We start from the raw sequence: 19,186 nt of genomic DNA, 5'->3' as shown, positions 1-19,186 counted from the left end.
ATGGGACTGGATGCCATGATTTTTGTTTTCTGAATGTTGAGCTTTAAGCCAACTTTTTCACTCTCCACTTTCACTTTCATCAAGAGGCTTTTGAATTCCTCTTCACTTTCTGTCATAAGGGTGGTGTCATCTGCATATCTCAGGTTATTGATATTTCTCCTGGCAATCTTGATTCCAGCTTGTGTTTCTTCCAGTCCAGTGTTTCTCATGATGTACTCTGCATAGAAGTTAAATAAGCAGGGTGACAATATACAGCCTTGACGTCCTCCTTTTCCTAGCCCCACCCAAATGCACATGCACACACGCAGTGCACACACACACACACACACATTTGATGTTATCTAGGTCACATGGGGGTTGCACCCTGTGATATTCTTCATATGCCTGTAGAACACAGAATCCCTACCAAACACTCCCTAAGACAATCTAGAATCTGTATTTGCATGAGGTATAAAATAATAGATGTGGCTGATAAAACAGCTGAAGGAGAATGCCAGGAATTAACCAATATCTGCATAAGGTGGTGGAAAATCAAATCAAATGCCACCAAAGATATATGGAACCACGTACTCCTATTGCATTGTTTATAAGCAAAGAATAACTCTTTGGGAAAACACCCTTGGGCTTTCTAGAGGTTTCAGAATACCACTTGGTAAATTGCCATTTCATATACTAATTGTTACCTAAGTTAGCTAAAAAATTAATTTACTGTGTGTATCTGTTAATCTCAGGACTCTTTCAGAAAGTACAAGAACACTACAAAACTGATTGGTTTTCTATTTTAGTGATTGTTTTAGCCATAAGCCATTCTACTGCTCTTCCTTGTCAAATATCTATTTATTCAGTGTGGCCTATGTTGAGAATGGTTTTTAGAAATAGAGAAGTAAAATATGACCTAAGACAAATAGAATGTTAACTGCAAGAGTAATTTAGGTCAGAGTAACAGGGAGAATTTATTGCTAAGTCAAATATTAGATAATATCCTGAAAGACATTTATCTTAAGTGCCCAGTAGTCCACCTAATGTTAACAGTGACATAAATCCCAATAAATCCAGGTGAAGTTCTTAGGTTATTCATTTCTTAGTACCTGCTCTCGTTACCTTTTCTCTCTAGTGGTTATAAATCCTTGAAACAAGATTCATTGATCTATTCATTCGTACATTAATTCATTCCACAATATTATTGAATGCCTGTCTTTATTTATAATTTTTATGTAAGTTCTTAATGCAGTAAAACTAAGATAAAGGTACACAAATCATAAATTATGGCTCAGTGAATTATCATGAAATAAACATACTCATGGACTCACCAGGACCCAAGTCAGGAAACAGAAAACTTTCAACATCCCCAGATCACCTTTGTGCATGCTGCCAATCACCATCTGCTTCCAAAGGTAACTATTTTGACCTCTCACCTGTTTTAGACTGTTTACACAGGGACTCATCCTGGATGTATTTTTTATGTGTCTGGATTCTCGTTCAATGTTATTTTTGGAGATTTATGCAAATTATAAATAAGACATTATGTCACTGGTTTTTATTACTGTGTTATTCTGTTGTCTGAATAAACCACAGGGAATTCAGCCATTCTGTAGAGGATATTCCCATTTTGGGGATACTGAGAATAATGTTACTTTGAACATTCTTACATATGTGTGCTTGGTGCACGTATGTGTGCATTTCTTTTGAGTTTATACCTGCAATGTGTATTGTAAAATAGACATCTTAAGCAAACAACCCATTGAATTTTTATCCATGCTTACTCTAATGTAATTACCACCAAGATCAAGATGACTCCCAGAAAATTCCCTAGGATCTTTCCATATATTTAGACTCTTTCAAATAATTTCTAGTTGTCTACCATGGTTATGCTTCTCATAATTCCTTAAGCATATTATTAATAGTTCTTTTAAAGTCCTGGTGTGATAAATCCAGGGGATCTTCCCAACCTAGGGATTGAACCCTGGTCTCCCACATTGCAGACAGATTCTTTACCAGCTGAGCCACCAGGGAAGCCCAAGAATACTGGAGTGGGTAGCATATCCCTTCAGCAGATCTTCCTGACCCAGGAATTGAACCGGGCTCTCCTGCATTGCAGGCAGATTCTTTACCAACTGAGCTATCAGGGAAGCCCCGATTCTGTTTTATTCACCTTCTAAGAGTCTATTTTCTGTTCTCTCAACTTTTCTATAAATTCTTATATTCTCATATGGCTGATTATTTTTGATTGATAACTAAACATTGTATATGGAAATGCATAGAAACAATTTGAGGCTGTCCTTCTTCAGAGATGATTTACTCTTGCTTTCAATAGGCAGTTCTGCTTTTGATACATCCTAGTAAGTCAATCAGAATGAGATGGCTTGTAACTGGGCTTCAGACCTTATGAAAGCTATTTGTTTTCAGCTCACTCATTCCTGGGCTAAAGTTTTGCTGCTTTTCAACCCCAAATTGGGGAGGTTTACCTGGCCTTCTTGTCCTTGGGAGGCCATGATTTCAAATGTGTGTTTCTAGTGTCTCCAGAAGTGGCAACAACTCTGGGAGATTCCCAGACAGTCAGCCACTTTGGAAATCAGTCATCACTCCCAACCCACCCCCTAACCCAGGCAAATGCTCTTCCAAATGCTTGGCTCGCCTCACTGCATTTTCTATTTTTGTATATCCTAGACCCTGAAAATTCTCGTTGTTTAGTCCTCTAGTGCATTTGAACATGAAAAAAAGTTTTGTGTTTCTTCATCTAGTTGCTGTCTGAGGGACATTAGGACCAAAGCAGATTAGCCTGCCTTCGCCAGAAACCCAACTCCTTGAGTGCTTTTTTAAAATGCAGGCTCTGTGTAAGAAGTTGCAGACACCAAGTTTAATAAGAAACAATTCCTGCCCTCAAGCAACTCGCAGTGTTCTAGGAAAGACAAACCAAAATCTTACATCACCTTGCTATTAGGGCTGTAATAGAAGTAAGGATTAGGGCCGGCAAGGGCCTGAGGAAGCAATAATTAACTCTGTGTGGTGTGTCAGCCTGAGAATTACAAAAGAAAAGGTGTTTGCTTGTCAGAGAGTATGGCATAAATGGAAGATATTAGAAAGAGTGCTTGGTAAGTTAACCAGAAAGTAACCCTTGAGTTGAGATTTAGAGTAATTAGGAATTTTCCTGTGGCTCAGGAAAGGAACGAGGGTAGAGTATGTCGGGCCTAGGGAAAATAACACACAAGTCTAGGCTGATATCCAGGTGTCTCTCCTTCATCCTCCTTCCTTCCTCCCTTCTAGGTGAATATTTAATAGTTGTGAGGATGCTGAGAGTGGGTTGCCACAAAACTCCTTCATCCATATTATGAAGTGTTCCCAAACTTTTTATTTTCTCTATCGTCACTTATAATCCTTAAGTTCCTGGACCTGAAGCCGAGAAGAAATCCAAACCATGCCTATTTCGAGCAAAGCTAGCATCTTTGTCTTCTCTGAAGGCTAGATTCGTAAACACAACTGGTTTGACTTTTAGAATGATTGTCAGCTCAACAACAATGGCAAGAACCCCAAAACAAACAAAAAAAAATATGGAATAGTCAGACCTAGAAATACAAGCAGAAAACCCAGAGCACATGAGGACAGGATTTTGACCATCTGCTTCATATAAACGTATTTCTAAACTATGCTGTGTGATTGGACTGGATCTATATAAACATCTGGTTCAGCCTTTACAATAGTCAGTTTTTCTCTTTTGGCTTGACTTATTTTTACTGAACTTGGCCTTCTTAATGGGCTCATCAGTTTAGCTTGCAGACATAGCCTGTGTATATTATTTTTTCCAAACAACGTGGCAGAATTCAGGAGCTCCTTTATGAGAAGCAGACTGATAACCGAGAGCTCACTGACACAGGGCTTTTTTTCTGCTTACATCTATGGATTTTTATTTCAGCTGTCTTGGAGTCTTGCTTGAGACAATAGAGGGAAGATTTCCAAGAAGTTGTTATGTCTTGCTATTATTGTGGGAATAAGGATTTCATTAAGACAGATTAGTCAAAGAAAATATACAGACAGTGATTCCAGGCAAAACAATTTGTTATTTTAGCAGTCTTTTCGTATCAGAAATCTTCTTGTGTAAACTAGGATAGAAATCTAGTTCATATGTGTTCTTTCCTTTCCTCTTATCTTGATGCTATTCTGCTTTTTGGTTCCTTTTCCAGAGAACATTCTCAGTCATATTTGCTAATGTGAAGGGCTCTTAACAAGTCATAGACTTTTATATCTTCAGAGCACTCTTTAGTACAGTTGGTCTTATGTGGAATTCATTCAAAACATCATTAATTACCACATGAGCCAAAATCATCTTCTGTTCATCTGTAGCTGCAGACTTTTTGGAGGTTATTGTTGGATTTTCTTGTTGTAGTTTGTCTGTTTCTTTGGCAGTAGTGATGTGGTCTTAGGAAGAAGGTATGAGTGAACTTAGGGTTTCAGGCTAGGACAAAAAAGAAGGGGTTGACAGACTGGATTAGATGGCTATTTGGCTATTTGTAAGCTTATCCTCTCATAAGATTATATTCTTCTGATGCATTATTTTCCAAGTCTAAAGAGTATTTTTTCTTTCCAGTTTTAGTATGCTAACTCAGGGAATTATTACACTTCTGCACAATTCTTAAGGAAGTCATACCTAAACTTCTTTCATGGTTGAAATCTTTGTTACCTGTTCTGCAAGATAAATCCAATAATGTTTTTCCATGGCTTGTCAGCAAACAACAACAACAACAACAAAAGATAACATATCACATACAAATTACTAGCTAAAGTACCTGTTTATCACTTTATATCCAGCATCTTGGTGGAACTTAATAAAATAGATCAAGTGAAGAGAGAACCAAAGATTTTTGGGGGCCATCTCTGGGCTATGTATTTTACTTAAGGTATGCTGCTGCTGCTGCTAAGTTGCTTCAGTTGCATCTGACTCTGTGTGACCCCGTAGACGGCAGCCCACCAGGCTCCCCCATCCCTAGGATTCTCCAGGCAAGAACACCGGAGTGGATTGCCATTTCCTTCTCCAATGCGTGAAAGTGAAAAGTGAAAGTGAAGTCGCTCAGTTGTGTCTGACTTTTAGTGACCCCATGGACTGCAGCTCCTCCAGGCTCCTCCATCCATGGGATTTTCCAGGCAAGAGTACTGGAGTGGGGTGCCATTGCCTGCTCCGTAAGGTCTGCTAGTTAATATTGATTACCTTTGTAAGGAAGATGTTTTCAACAGTTTAAAGCTGAGAACATAGTCTGCTATGTGACTTGCATGTTGCAAAACTTTGTTGTCAAGTGTTGGTTGAAAAGAATTTCATGACCTGAAGTTTTTGCTCCGTTGTCTAAGATACATTGTTAAGCATTTTATATCTTGGCGACACTGCTTTCTTGGGATTTGGCGACACTGCTTTCTTGGGATTTGGCGGAATTTTCAAGGCTGAAAAAGAATGAGGAATGTGATTTTCCAATTATATTGATCACCTGAAGGAGAAAGAGAAAAGTTATTATTGGCTTGCCTTCAGAAGTGAATATCTACCTTAGGAATGTGACTGAATGTGTCTTATCAAATTCATTGTACATTTTGGCTACTTTTAATCTTGAAGTTATTTTGGGCAAATAAGCATACGTGTTGTACAATACCAGTGTAATGAATTAAAATGGAAATGTTTTATATTTATATCTTTTTTATTTCATCATTTCACTGTTTCAGAACATTTGCTTACATTTTACTTTGGGGAAGTTGGGAGTGTGAGATGGTGCTATGCTTCCATCTGAACTTTAGGTCTCTATAATGTTGGAATCTACCACTGTTCATCAGTGTGACTGATTCTCTTATTATTTTATGCCCATTTCCAGGCATATTGACCAAGGATTCTTTTGATTTTACTGTCTTCAAATGCTCTGTAAAAGAGAAATTCATAGACCTAAGTGTTAGAAGGGCCATTAAAGTAAAGAGAAAGGAGCAATTTTCTTAGGTATCTACTTGCACCAGGAGTAGGGTTGCTAGATTTAGCAAATGGAAACACAGGAAATCTAGTTAAATTTGAACTTCAAATAAATACTGTAATGGATAAACATATTTAAAAACATTCATTGTTTATTTGACAACCTTAGGCACTATACTGGACACTTGAAATCTTACTTATTTTAATCCTAATGTCACTCCTCTGGGGAAAAATAATACTGTGTCACTCCTTTACAGATAAGAAAACTGAGGCTCAGGGAGCATGTGTTAATGTTCCATTAGTAATGTTGCAGCTGGAATTTTGAAGCCCAGATGTGTCTGATTCCAGTGTCTACTCACTTCTCCCTACCCCGTGCTGATTCCAAGAGTATTTCCATTCATTTCAAAGGGGCTAACAAAATTCTAAAACAAATACATCTAAAATATCAACCAGAACTCTGCTTCCCTGAATAAAACCATTTTGGTTCATTCTTTCAAATTGATGTTACTGTTATGAATTCCTAAGAGAAAGAATGGATGCATTACAAATTCAAGATATAACAAATCATCACAACACCCCTTAAATGATGCTTGAGAAACTGACCCTTAAGTCTTTGTCCTTCATCTAGACAAAGCAATCTCCATACAGAATCCTTGATTAGATCCTCTCTTTTATGTTCAAGCTGGTTTTAGAAAAGGCAGAGGAACCAGAGACCAAATTGTCAACATCTGCTGGATTATTGAAAAAGCAAGATAATTCCAGAAAAACATCTATTTCTGCTTTATTGACTATGCCAAAGCTTTTGACTGTGTGGATCACAATAAACTGTGGAAAATTCTGAAAGACTTGGGAATACCAGACCACCTGAACTGCCTCTTGAGAACTCTGTATGCAGGTCAGGAAGCAATGGTCAGAACTGGACATGGAACAACAGACTGGTTCCAAATAGGAAAAGGAGTACGTCAAGGCTGCATATTGTCACCCTGCTTATTTAACTTCTATGCAGAGTACATCATGAGAAACGCTGGGCTGGAAGAAGCACAAGCTGGAATCAAGATTGCCGGGAGAAATATCAATAACCTCAGATATGCAGATGACACCACCCTTATGGCAGAAAGTGAAGAAGAACTAAAAAGCCTCTTGATGAAAATGAAAGAGGAGACTGAAAAAGTTGGCTTAAAGCTCAACATTCAGAAAATGAAGATCATGGTACCTGATTCCTTCATTTCTATGCAAATAGATGGGGAAACAGTGGAAACAGTTGCAGACTCTATTTTTTTGGCTCCAAAATCACTGCAGATGGTGACTGCAGCCATGAAATTAAAAAACGCTTACTCCTCGGAAAGAACGTTATGACCAACCTAGACAGCATATTAAAAACCAGAGACATTACTGTGCCAACAAAGGTCCATCTAGTCAAGACTATGGTTTTTCCAGTGGTCATGTATGGAAGGGAGAGTTGGACTATAAAGAAAGCTGAGAGCCGAAGAATTGATGCTTTTGGACTGCAAGGAGATCCAACCAGTCCATCCTAAAGGAGATCAGTCCTGAGTGTTCATTGGAAGGACTGTATTGAAGTTGAAACTCCAATACTTTGGCCACCTCATGTGAAGAGTTGACTCATTTGAAAAGACTCTGATGCTGGGAAAGACTGAGGGCAGGAGGAGAAGGGGATGACAGAGGATGAGACGGTTGGAAGGCATCACCGACTCAATGGACATGAGTTTGGGTAAACTTTGGGAGTTGGTGATGGACAGGGAGGCCTGGTGTGCTGTGGTTCATGGGGTTGCAGAGTTGGACACGACTGAGCGACTGAATGGAACTGTATGTAAATGTTTGATGATTTGATTCTCAGAGTTCTGTATTAAGATTTAATCTTTAAATTTTCATAGAGGATCTGTATTCTTCATGTTAAGGGAAAATCAGAAAACAGTAAATAAAGATAGATAAATATTCAGAAAATAAAATCCCAATGTCCACTCTTAACTCCATTAGTCTTTAATTCTCTTCTTTAATAGTGAAAGGTGCTATCAGTGTCGCAGGATCAGAAAGTAAATACAACAGTGATTATTCAAGATTAAGGTGCTTAGTAAACATATAATAAGTGTTGTAGAATACCATAGGCAGTGATAAGTTCTTATTTTGCTTGAAACAAAGTTTGTGATTGATCAATCCTTACTTGTTTCAACAAACACAGCAAGTTAACATTCTGGATGGATGCAGAATGCTGATGAAGAAAATTCCATTCTAACATCAACTTTGGACCCCAGATGACCCACAGTAAGAAGTTTTCTTTTTTCCATCTACTTATTCCAAATAATTGCTATTCTTTCAGTGAGAACACTGTTCTTTGACAGCTGTTTTCAATATGCTTCTGTTTGTTCCAGTGTCTCATATATACTCAGATCTTCAGTCTGACCTGGGATGACATTATCTACTCACTTTAAGTTCTTGCTGTACAATTAAATTTGGGTATCTCTTTCTTTCAACCTTACAAGCTTTCTGCAAATCTTGCTTCATAATTCATTTTATATGAACCTCTTTTATTTGTCTCACAAACAATTTATTATTTAAAAATTTGTGTTGGACGGGATAAGCATTCTGAACACACTCTTATAAGGAACAGTCACTAGTCCGTATCTCTTAAAATATTTTCTTGCACTGAATCAGGATTGCTTTTACAGGAACAACATCTTACATTTTAATCTTTTGGTTCCCTTTCTTGTTTTATTTTTAGACATTAAAAATTTTGTTCACTTTGGGGAGGTATTTTTAATAATTTGTTTCCATAAATGTTTGTCAAGCATGTTTCTATAATTTCATTTCTAATTAAAAAACAAGCCAAAAAAGTTGTTATTGAAAGTAATTTCATCCTTTCAGAAAATTTGCTAAGATAATAATACAAGGAGGCCCTGAATGTCAGGTACTCACTCAAATTCATTGGTTCTTATTGTTCTTCTCCCCCTCTTTGTGTGTGTGTGTGTGTGTGTGTGTGTGTGTGTGTGTGTGTGTGTGTATTTCTATCATCTATTTATTTAAATTTCAATATATGTGTATATGGAGGGGGATTTCCAAACAAGAAGCAATGCTTCAATACCAGATGAGTGTCCTGCAGTTCATCTCAGTTCTGATACTGTGTGCCTGGAGATACTGTCAGATCCCAAGGTTGGGGTCTCCGTTCCCTAAGAGTGTCCCCCCTCCCACCACCTCAGATGCTGTTTGAAAGTCCAGGTTATCACCTGAGCTCTTGAGGATTGGCTTTCTATAGACCAGAAATTCCAGTGACTCTTTCTTTGGGTTCAATTAATTTGTTAGGGTGACTCACAAAACCGAGAAACATATTACTTACCAGTTTCTTATAAAGAGACCAGTTTATTATAGAAGGATATAACTCAGAAATAGCCAGATGGAGGAGATGCACAGGGCAGGGTATGGGCAAAGGGCTTCTGTGCTCTCTGAGAGTGATGCTCTTTCCAGATCTCCAAGTGTTCATCAATCCAGAGGTGCTATGAATCCTGTCCTTGTGTCTGTATGGAGTCTTCATTACAGAGGCATGATTGAATCACTGTCATTGAAGGTTGAACTCAATCTCCATCCTCTCTTCCTTTCAAGGAGGTCTGGTTGTGGTGGTGAGGGGAGGGCTGTGGGACTCAAAGTTTTAACCCTCTAGTCACATATTGGCTCCCCCAGTAACCAGTCCCTATCCTGGGAAGCTTTCCAAAATCACCTGTTGATGTAACAATTTATACTTTACTGCCGTTCACTTAGGAAATTCCAAGAGCTCTGTGCCAGGAATGGAGATGAAGACCAAATATATATTTGTTTTTATACATCATAATTTCATACTATTTATTTTCCTCATCATCTGCCTTTGCTTTTTCCATTTTACTGAGAATGGAAGGTTTTTTTTTTTTTTAAAAGAAATAGCATGCAATGTTATACTTTCTCTTATTTTTTTCATAATTCCATTTTTTGCTCTTCAATCTTTCACTGACTGCTTGTTGTTATTATTCTTTTTTAGTAAACTTAAACATACATGAGAAAATAGCTTTCTAGACCTAGTGTATGCCAGTACACTAGCACGCTGTATGCCAGTAAAGAGTATGTAGTTACGCTTTGTTCCACCCTGTGTTGGTCAGATCTGTACAATAGATTAAGTTGTATAGCTTCATCTAATCATTAGTTTCCAGAAGGTTTCTATCAAGTGCTACTGCTACCGCTAAGTCGCTTCAGTCGTGTCCGACTCTGTGCAACCCCATAGACGGCAGCCCACCAGGCTCCCCCGTCCCTGGGATTCTCCAGGCAAGAACACTGGAGTGGGTTGCCATTTCCTTCTCCAATATGTGAAAGTGAAAAGTGAAAGTGAAGTCACTCAGTCGTGCCCGACTCTTAGTGACCCCATGGACTGCAGCCTACCAGGCTCCTCCGTCCATGGGATTTTCCAGGCAAGAGTACTGGAGTGGGGTGAGGTTCTCTAAATTTTAAGTTTGATTATTTCATTCCATTGTTGGGATTTCTGACATTGCTGCAATAAAGGATTGTACTACTATAATTCTTAGTGTACTGTGCTCCTTCAACTCTTCCTGTTCTACTCCCATTAGAGCACTTTGTCTTGGAAGTTGACACTTTTCAGAATGAAATACACCACTGTTGACCTCCCAAATTTCTTCCTTAATTGTTTTTCTGAGCATTGATGTTTCCAAATCAATGAAGAGAGGGATTGATGATGGAACAATTCTACTCTGGCTACCACAAAAAATAACAGTTATGTATTTTAGGGACAGAGTTTAATGTTTTGGTGAGTACCTTCTTAAGAGTGTGATGAAGAGTTATTTCTGTGTACTTTCAGATGCACTGGCTTTTTCTGTTTGTGGTGACATAGCATGGATGCTGCCTTCATTGACCTTTCAATACAGTTTCTGAAACTTCAAATTTAGTGGCAGTTAATCCAAAATTCGTAGACAGTTGACTCTTAGTTCTACTTAAAAACATGAGAATGGAAATAGTGCTATGCCTGGGTTGAGCCATTCATGCCTTATAATATTTTAAGTGTTTTAAATTGCCAGGTAATATTTATTATTTTAATAGTTATACTCAAGGCACAATTTATTTGCTCTGGCTCTAATATAAAATTCATTTAGATTGTGTTAGAGACAAATTCAGTAGAATTTGCTATGTGATAGAAACTATCATTCATTCTCTTTTTCATTCATTTTGAATGATTGAAGAACATAGATTTCTAAAAGAATCAACTTTGGATTTTAAACGTAAACTTTGAATCCTGGGTCTACTTTTGATTGTTTTATACCATCAGATAATTTTAACTTTTCTAGTTAAAGAATTTTAACTTCCCTAGGTCCCATTTGCATGCTTTGACTTCAGTACTCTGTATTTCAAAAGTAGCTATGAGGATTTAAGTTATCTTGAAAAAATGTAAATTCTGTGGCATTGTGTGTGGCTTTTCAAGTTGGTGCTCCATATATGAAAGTTGATGTTGTTTTTATATAGTTTCTGTTTCTGGGAAAAATCCCACTATTTGTCTGTGCAGCAGAACTAGAAGCACAGTTTACTGATAAAAACTACCTCAGCTAGCAGGTTATGTCTCTGTAGCGTGCAAACCTTACTTATGGATGACGAGCCCTCTTGTTTTCCAGTAAGTTACTTTTGCAGTTGATTGTATGGATCTGAATGAAAGATACCATATGTTCCAGGCCTGGGCAATACATATTAATAAGCAATAGTGTAAAAAGTTTATAAACAGAAATGTCAGTTAAATAGAGCTGGGAGAGCTCGCAAATCCTGATGTTAGCAGAGTCTCTAACAGAAAGACTATTCTTTCAAGGACTCAGCCAATGAAAAGCCATGGCTCTCTGTCTACTATAGCCCTCTTGACTTCCTTTGCTTCTCTATAAAGTGCTTTTCCTTGCTTGTACTGTGGGGATTTGCCCGTGGATCACATGGTTGCAGATCCACCATTGCAGTTCTCTGTCAATTCTCAACAAACCCATGTTTGCTGGGGAAATAGCTGGCCATCTGTTAATTTCAGGTCAACGATAGAACACTGACTGTACTTACCCTGATGCACTCAGCAGAGCCACACCACCTTAAATTGTCACAGTCTGTACACTTAATTGCCACATTATATGCCAATAATTTTAACAACTTTATTAAACTCTACTGAAGGATGCAACATAAAGGTACTTTTATAGCTGTTGCAGTTCCAACTTGAACTCCAGGCTTACTCTGTGCCCTGGGTCACATAACTGGGTTTTTATCTTTCCAGCTCTGCCTCTGTGCTTCTCTTGGTGATAATAGCAAATCCAATTTCCAAAATGAAGTCAGTGTTAATGGCAGGTGTGGGGCATTTGTTCAGTCTGCTCTTGTATTCCTTAGCTTTGATGCCTCTACATGTACACGCCTCCTGCATTGGTAGCTCTGTGGCTTTCTGTGAGATTTCCTGGTGCTTACAGTGTTCCACAGCCTCTGGTGGACAGAGTGCTTCCTGCCAGAATGAGCGTCCTCTCAGCATCTCTAGTGAGAATACCGTTTTATAATTTTATAATTTTTCCTCTCCAATGGTCTGGGCCAGTCCCAGGTGCTGGCTTGTCTTAGACTGCTTCATGCTGTGACACTTAACTGAGTTATACTGAGCCAAGTTCCAAGCCATGACTAATCCATTTTTAGTATTTAGGCAATGGAAAATGGTTCAAATTTATTGTAGATTATATCTAGGATAAAGTATTTATTCTTATTCAATTGGTATATTTGAGAGAAGCAAAATGCTTATTTTACTTAAATACTGTACCATGTGAAAATTTATTTTCTTGAGAGGAGTAAGAAAATCATCTCATTTATTTTTTTCTTCATGTTCACAATGGAAAGCCAGATTAAGTCCCATAATACAAATAAATAAAAACTGTTTAATGGCATGTCAGCTTGAACAATGACATAGCAAATGTGAAATTAAATTTTAATGCATTTTTGAAATATGAGGAAAGGATAACCATACAGAAAGCTATATTATGAGCTCAGAAAGCATTAACCATTTTTATAAAAATATTAATAATTTATCATTAACAAAAGGTGGAATGAAAAATCATTGCAAATACTTTGAAGCACACATCTTAAATAAGCTGGTGATTTGCAAATAGCCTGTCAGAATCTTGCAGTTTTATTTGAAAGTTTTATTTTATTTATTTTTAGAGGCAGTTTGTACAGGATATTTAAAAAAATGAAAGAATTTGGTAAAGGAAAATACCTTTATATTTGTGGCAGTAAATGACATTCATTTTAAAAGCCTAAAGGTCTGCACATTACTTGTGTCCTCTCTTCAGTCTGCATCCCAAGGACACTGAAATGTGACCACAGATGTGTTTATTTTCCTAGACAGAACACATAGCAGAGTAAGAAGGACACTCAAATGCTTCATAAACAAATAAGCATGGTATCCATTCTGTTAGTTGAAATACAGCCACGTCATGTGCCTGTGATCACTCAGAGCCCCATTCTTGCCAGCGGTGGAGAAAGACAGACTGCCACGCTGTGCAGGATTCTTGCAAACCTTGACTGTGTAAATGCTTTTAGACAGTTACCACATAAGCCCAATAATCACTCTGCAGAGGAGTTTGAAATTATGTGCCTTCAGGGTGAAGTAAATTTTGTTCCTGGACTTTGATACTACTTAACAAAGACTCTCTTTTCTGTCATACCAGCTGGAACACCGTGTTTCAAGGGTAAACTCTTGAAAAAACTCCCAAATTGCTGTTTTCTTATTTTTTTTAATCTGAATAGGCAGAGGAATTAACTATGTTTTTCCAGTTTTAATTTTTTAAGAGACTGACTCATTTGGTTTGATTATGAGGTTATATATCTTACAAGGTGTATTATGCTTTCTGGGACTCCTCAAAGCCTTATATTTTTCTTGCACCAGAAAGAACTATCTGTGGCAGCTACTTGCAGCCAGCTTGGAGTAATTGGTGTCACTCAGGCTTGTCTTTCTGCCATTAACAGCTAGAAAATAGAGGAAAATATGTGAACCAGCTGTTCACAGACACCAGATACCCGGCAGGGTGTTTGAGGAAGTTGAGATGGGGCAGAGTATTGAAGAAGAGGGAGATTTGGAGAGAACATGTTTCAGGATATTTCACTACACATCTGCAGACTGAAACTTCACAAAACCAGGCAAAAACAAAAGTACTAGAAAGAATTAGTTGAAACATTCCTAAGGCTTACACGGGGCTAGAAGAGACTTGAGTTCCAACTAACGAGAATGGAGAAACCTCACTGAACATGTGGGGACATTCAGTAGAGACAACAGAGGGCTACACCCTGGTCATGGGGCCAGGCTAGAGTAACAGTTCCTCTTACCTTTCTCTAACCAATGTTAAAACTGACTCACTGCCAGAACAAATCATGAAAACAGGCTTTAAAACCTGACTACCAGGACAAAGTGCCACACTCTTTAGAAGAAAGAAAGAAAACCCAAACACTCAAAAACATAGCGTTCAGAATTTCTAGTATCTAATGGAATTTCTATAACAGGGACTCGAAGAAGCAAGGAGAGGTATCCATAAAGCAGGGGGAAAATGAGTCAATAGAAACAGACTTGAAATGACAAAAATAATGGAATTAGCGTTAAACCCAGTTGCAGTTTCTGGAAATGAAAAATGTAATGTGAGAAATGCTTAATTCACTGGACGGTTTTAAGAAAAACTTAGACACTAAAGACAAAAGAAAAGATCAGTGAGTTTGAAAACAGTGTAATTGAGAATAGGATGACAAATGATCACAGGGAGAAGAAGAGCGTAAAAATAGAGCCCGGTGCTACATGAGGAATTGTGAAGTAGGCCAAAATAACAGATATAGTTGGAATTGAAATTGCAGACAGAATAGTCAAAAATTGTAAAATATTGACTTAAAATCATTCTAAATTTAGTGTAAATTACCAAGCCATACATCTGAGGAACTCAACACAGCTAAGTAGCATAAACACAGAAGAAACCAAAGGAACACAATTGTTTAAAATCAGTAATAAGATGAAACTCTTAATAGCAATCAGAGAAAAGAAACACGCATTACATAGAAGGGAAAATAGATAAGAATCACTGTAAACATTTTATTTTAAAGTTCAAGCTAGAAAGTAGTAGAAAAGTAACATTAGAATTCTGAAGGGAAGAAAAGGCCAATCTAAAATTTTCTGTTTCAGTGAAAATAGTCTTAAACTGTGAAGTTTAAGTAAAAACTTTTCAGAAAAATAAAACCTTGGAGAATTTGTCACCGGTGGATGTGCATTACAAAAAATGTTAGAGGGAATTCTTCTGGTCAAAGGAAAATGATGCTAAATCTGCAACTATGTATAATAATGTAGTGGGTCAAGATAAGTAAATATGGAGCTTCTTTCCTTTCTTTCTTTTATCATTATTCATTAGTCTGAGTGAACTCCGGGAGTTGGTGATGGACAGGGAGGCCTGGCGTGCTGCCATTCATGGGGTCACAAAGAATCGGACATAACTGAGTGATTGATCTGATCTGATCTGATTTGTATTTTAAAAACAGAAAAAATCATGAAAACAGGCTTTAAAACCTGATTACCAGGACAAAGTGCCACACTCTTTAAAAGAAAGAAAACCCGAACACTCAAAAACATAGCGTTCAGAATTTCTAGTATCTAACGAAAATTATATAACAGGGACATCATGACATCAAAAGCATGATCATAAAATCTAATTAATTATACTTCATCAGTATTTAATATCTTTTGCTCCTGATAAACACTGTTAAGAAAATGAAAAGACAAGCTACAGACTGGGAGAAAATGTTTTTAAATCTTGTATGTGACAAAGAGCTTGGATCCAGAATATTTAAAGAATTCTCAAAACTCAGTAATAAGAAAATATACAACTTAACTTTAAAAACAGGCAGAAAATATGAATAGCACTTTGCTAAAGAGGATACAAAGATGGCAAATAAGCACATAAAAATACGTTCAATAACATTAGCCATTCTGGAAATCCAAGTTGAAGTAATACCATTCGTGTATTAAAGTGGGTAAGATAAACAATACTGACAATAACAGGTACTTAAAAGGATAGAGAACACCTGTAACTCATACATTGCCAATGGGAACAAAGATGGTACAGTCACCGGAAAATCATTTGACAACTCTTTCGAGGTTAAACATACACACACCATATGACCCAGCAGTCCCACATGTGGGTGTCTGCCCTAGAGAACTGAAAACTTACCCTTACACAAAAACTTATACACAAAAATTCATAGCCTCTACATTCATGATTGCCAAAAACTGAAAAAAAAAAAAAAAACAACACTCAAATGCTGTTTGCCTAATGAATGGATAAACTGTTTAATATCCATAAAATAATGCATTGTGAACAATATAAAAGTATAAACTGTTTATACACAACAACTTGGTTAAATTCTAAATATTTTATTTTATGTGAGAGAAGTCAATCTCAAGAGATTATATGTACTATTATTTAATTAATATGATAGTCTCAGAAAGACAAAACTATAGTGATGGAGAATAGATAAGGGGTTTCCAGGGATTAGTTTCAGCCTAAAAACTGTAGAGCAGGATTGAGCCCCAGAAAAGCAGATGTTTTCAGTTTAAATCTGAAGGGAGAAAAAAGATGATGTCCCAGTTAGGAGACCATTTGGCAGGAAGAAATCTCTCTTACTAAGTAGAAGATCAGCCCTTTTGTCCTAATCAGGCCTTTGGTTCATAGGATGAGGCCCACTCACATTAAGGAGGGTAATCTTCTTTAATTTATTGATTTAAATGTTAAACTCATCCACAAACACCCTCATAGAAACACCTAGGATAATATTTCACCAAATATCTGGGCAGCCTGTGGTCCAGTCAAGTTGATGTATAAAATTAATCATCACAGGAAGTACATATCTACAAATTGGTATCACAAGGAATTTGGTGGGAATCTGGAGGTTTTCTATATTCTGATTATAGTGGTAGTTACACAAATACATATGTATTAAAATCCAAAGAGTGATACACAAGAATTAAAATGAAGTCAATTTTACTATATAACTGAAAAAAATAAAAGTAAAAAGTATTGACTAAAATGGAGATAATACACTATGAAGTTTGTAGCATGTGCAGAGACAAAACATGCCACAACAAGAGCACAAAATCTGGAAGGGGCTAAATTGAAGTGTGTTGTTTCTACTTTATACATGAGGAGGCAACTAAACCCTCCAATAAAAAAGCAGAAATTATCAACATGGATAGAAAAACAAAGTTCAACTGTATGCTCTAAGAAACGTTCTTAAAACATGAAAACACAAATAGGTTAAAAGCAAGAGGATGGGAAATTATATATAAAAAGCAAGATGGAAAATTATACAATCTCCAAATAATAACTGCAGTAAAGTTTGACTGGAGAGTAAATTATACCCCATGACAAAAATATTATTGAGGATAAAGTATATAGTATAAAATGATAAAGAAGAACAATTCATTAAGAAAATGTAACATTCCTAAGTATGTAAGGACCCATAACAGAGCCTCTAAATGTGTGAATGTAGTACTAAGAGGGCTGAAAGGAAAAATGGTCCTTCTCAGTAACTGAAGTTTGAGCCAACAGAAAAATCAGTAAAGGTATAGAAAACTTAAACAACACTACCAACATGAACTAACTGATATTTATAGAAAAGTTCAAGAGCAGAAAACACTTTTTTTTCAAGTAATATGGAACATTAGGGAAACTAGGCTTTGTTCAGGGCAATAAAAAAATCAGTAAATTTACAAGAACTTAAATCACACTGAGTTTATACTCTGTCCACAGGAAAATTCAATTAGAAATGAAAGACAGAAAGCTATCTGGAAAAACACAAAATATTTGGAAAGCAAAAAACACTCTTCTAAATAACCCATGGGTTAAAGAGAAAATGACAAGACAAATTAGAAAATAGTTTGAACTGAATGGAATTAAAATCTCAACCTGACAAAATAATTGGAGTGAAATTCAGTTGGTGCTTTGAAGAAAATGTATAGCACAGGCATATTAAATTGTCAAATCTCATTGAACTATACTCTTTAAATGAGTGAATTTTATTTTATATAAAGTGCCTCAATTAATTAAGAAATATAGCTACTAAGTATTGGGAGAAACATTCCACCAACTTGAGGGCTCAATAATACTTTCCTGAATATCATACTTTTGTTGACTATGTATAGGACTGTTACTTATGTGTTAATTAATAATAATAGCAATTATTGAGTGTCTGCTACTTTATAAACATGCTGCCAATTGTAAAGGATGCCAGTATGATTAACATCAGGCTCTGCTGTTGACATACCGCCTTGCAGGGTTAGACTAGTCCTTGGCCATACAGTGGCAGATGGTACCAAAGCCCACACTGTGTATTCCTCATTAGCAATGTCATTCATAAACAAAATTGTGCACAAAGTGATAGGTGAGCCCTTGTCATCACCACAGTCAACAAAGTGTGTAAATACATGTTGATCTGTGCTTTTCCAATTTTTATTAATTCTAAGCTTCTTTGGGGATCTTGAGAACAAGCTCATACCCTTCCTTTGGTCATCTCATGTAGAAAATTTGAATCTTAGTCATTTTTTTAGGGGGGGCATACAGACCCCTTTAATAAAACAATAATCCTTAAAATAATTTAAAAATATACAAAAGACAGCCAAACTCAGACACTGTGGCCTGGGGGTGGGGTTGGGGTAGAGCTTGATCATGGCTTGTTTTTGGACATGGAGAAACACTCCAACATCAAACCTACACTATGTCAGTTCAGTTCAGTTCTGTTACTCAGTCATGTCCAACTCTTTGCGACCCCATGAATCGCAGCACGCCAGGCCTCCCTGTCCATCACAAACTACCGGAGTTCACTCAGACTCACGTCCATCGAGTCAGTGATGCCATCCAGCCATATCATCCTCTGTCGTCCCCTTCTCCTCCTGCCCCCAATCCCTCCCAGCATCAGAGTCTTTTCCAGTGAGTCAACTCTTTGCATGAGGTGGCCAAAGTACTGGAGTTTCAGCTTTAGCATCATTCCCTCCAAAGAAATCCAAGGGCTGATCTCCTTCAGAATGGACTGGTTGGATCTCCTTGAAGTCCAAGGGACTCTCAAGAGTCTTCTCCAACACCACAGTTCAAAAGCATCAATTCTTCGGTGCTCAGCCTTCTTCACAGTCCAACTCTCACATCCATACATGACCACAGGAAAAACCATAGCCTTGACTAGATG

The sequence above is a fragment of the Bison bison genome, unplaced genomic scaffold, assembly GCF_000754665.1.
Source record: "Bison bison bison isolate TAMUID 2011002044 unplaced genomic scaffold, Bison_UMD1.0 scf7180017864220, whole genome shotgun sequence".
NCBI lineage: Eukaryota > Metazoa > Chordata > Mammalia > Artiodactyla > Bovidae > Bison > Bison bison.
The sequence above is the reverse complement of the archived record's forward strand: the minus strand, read 5'-3'. Positions refer to the sequence as shown.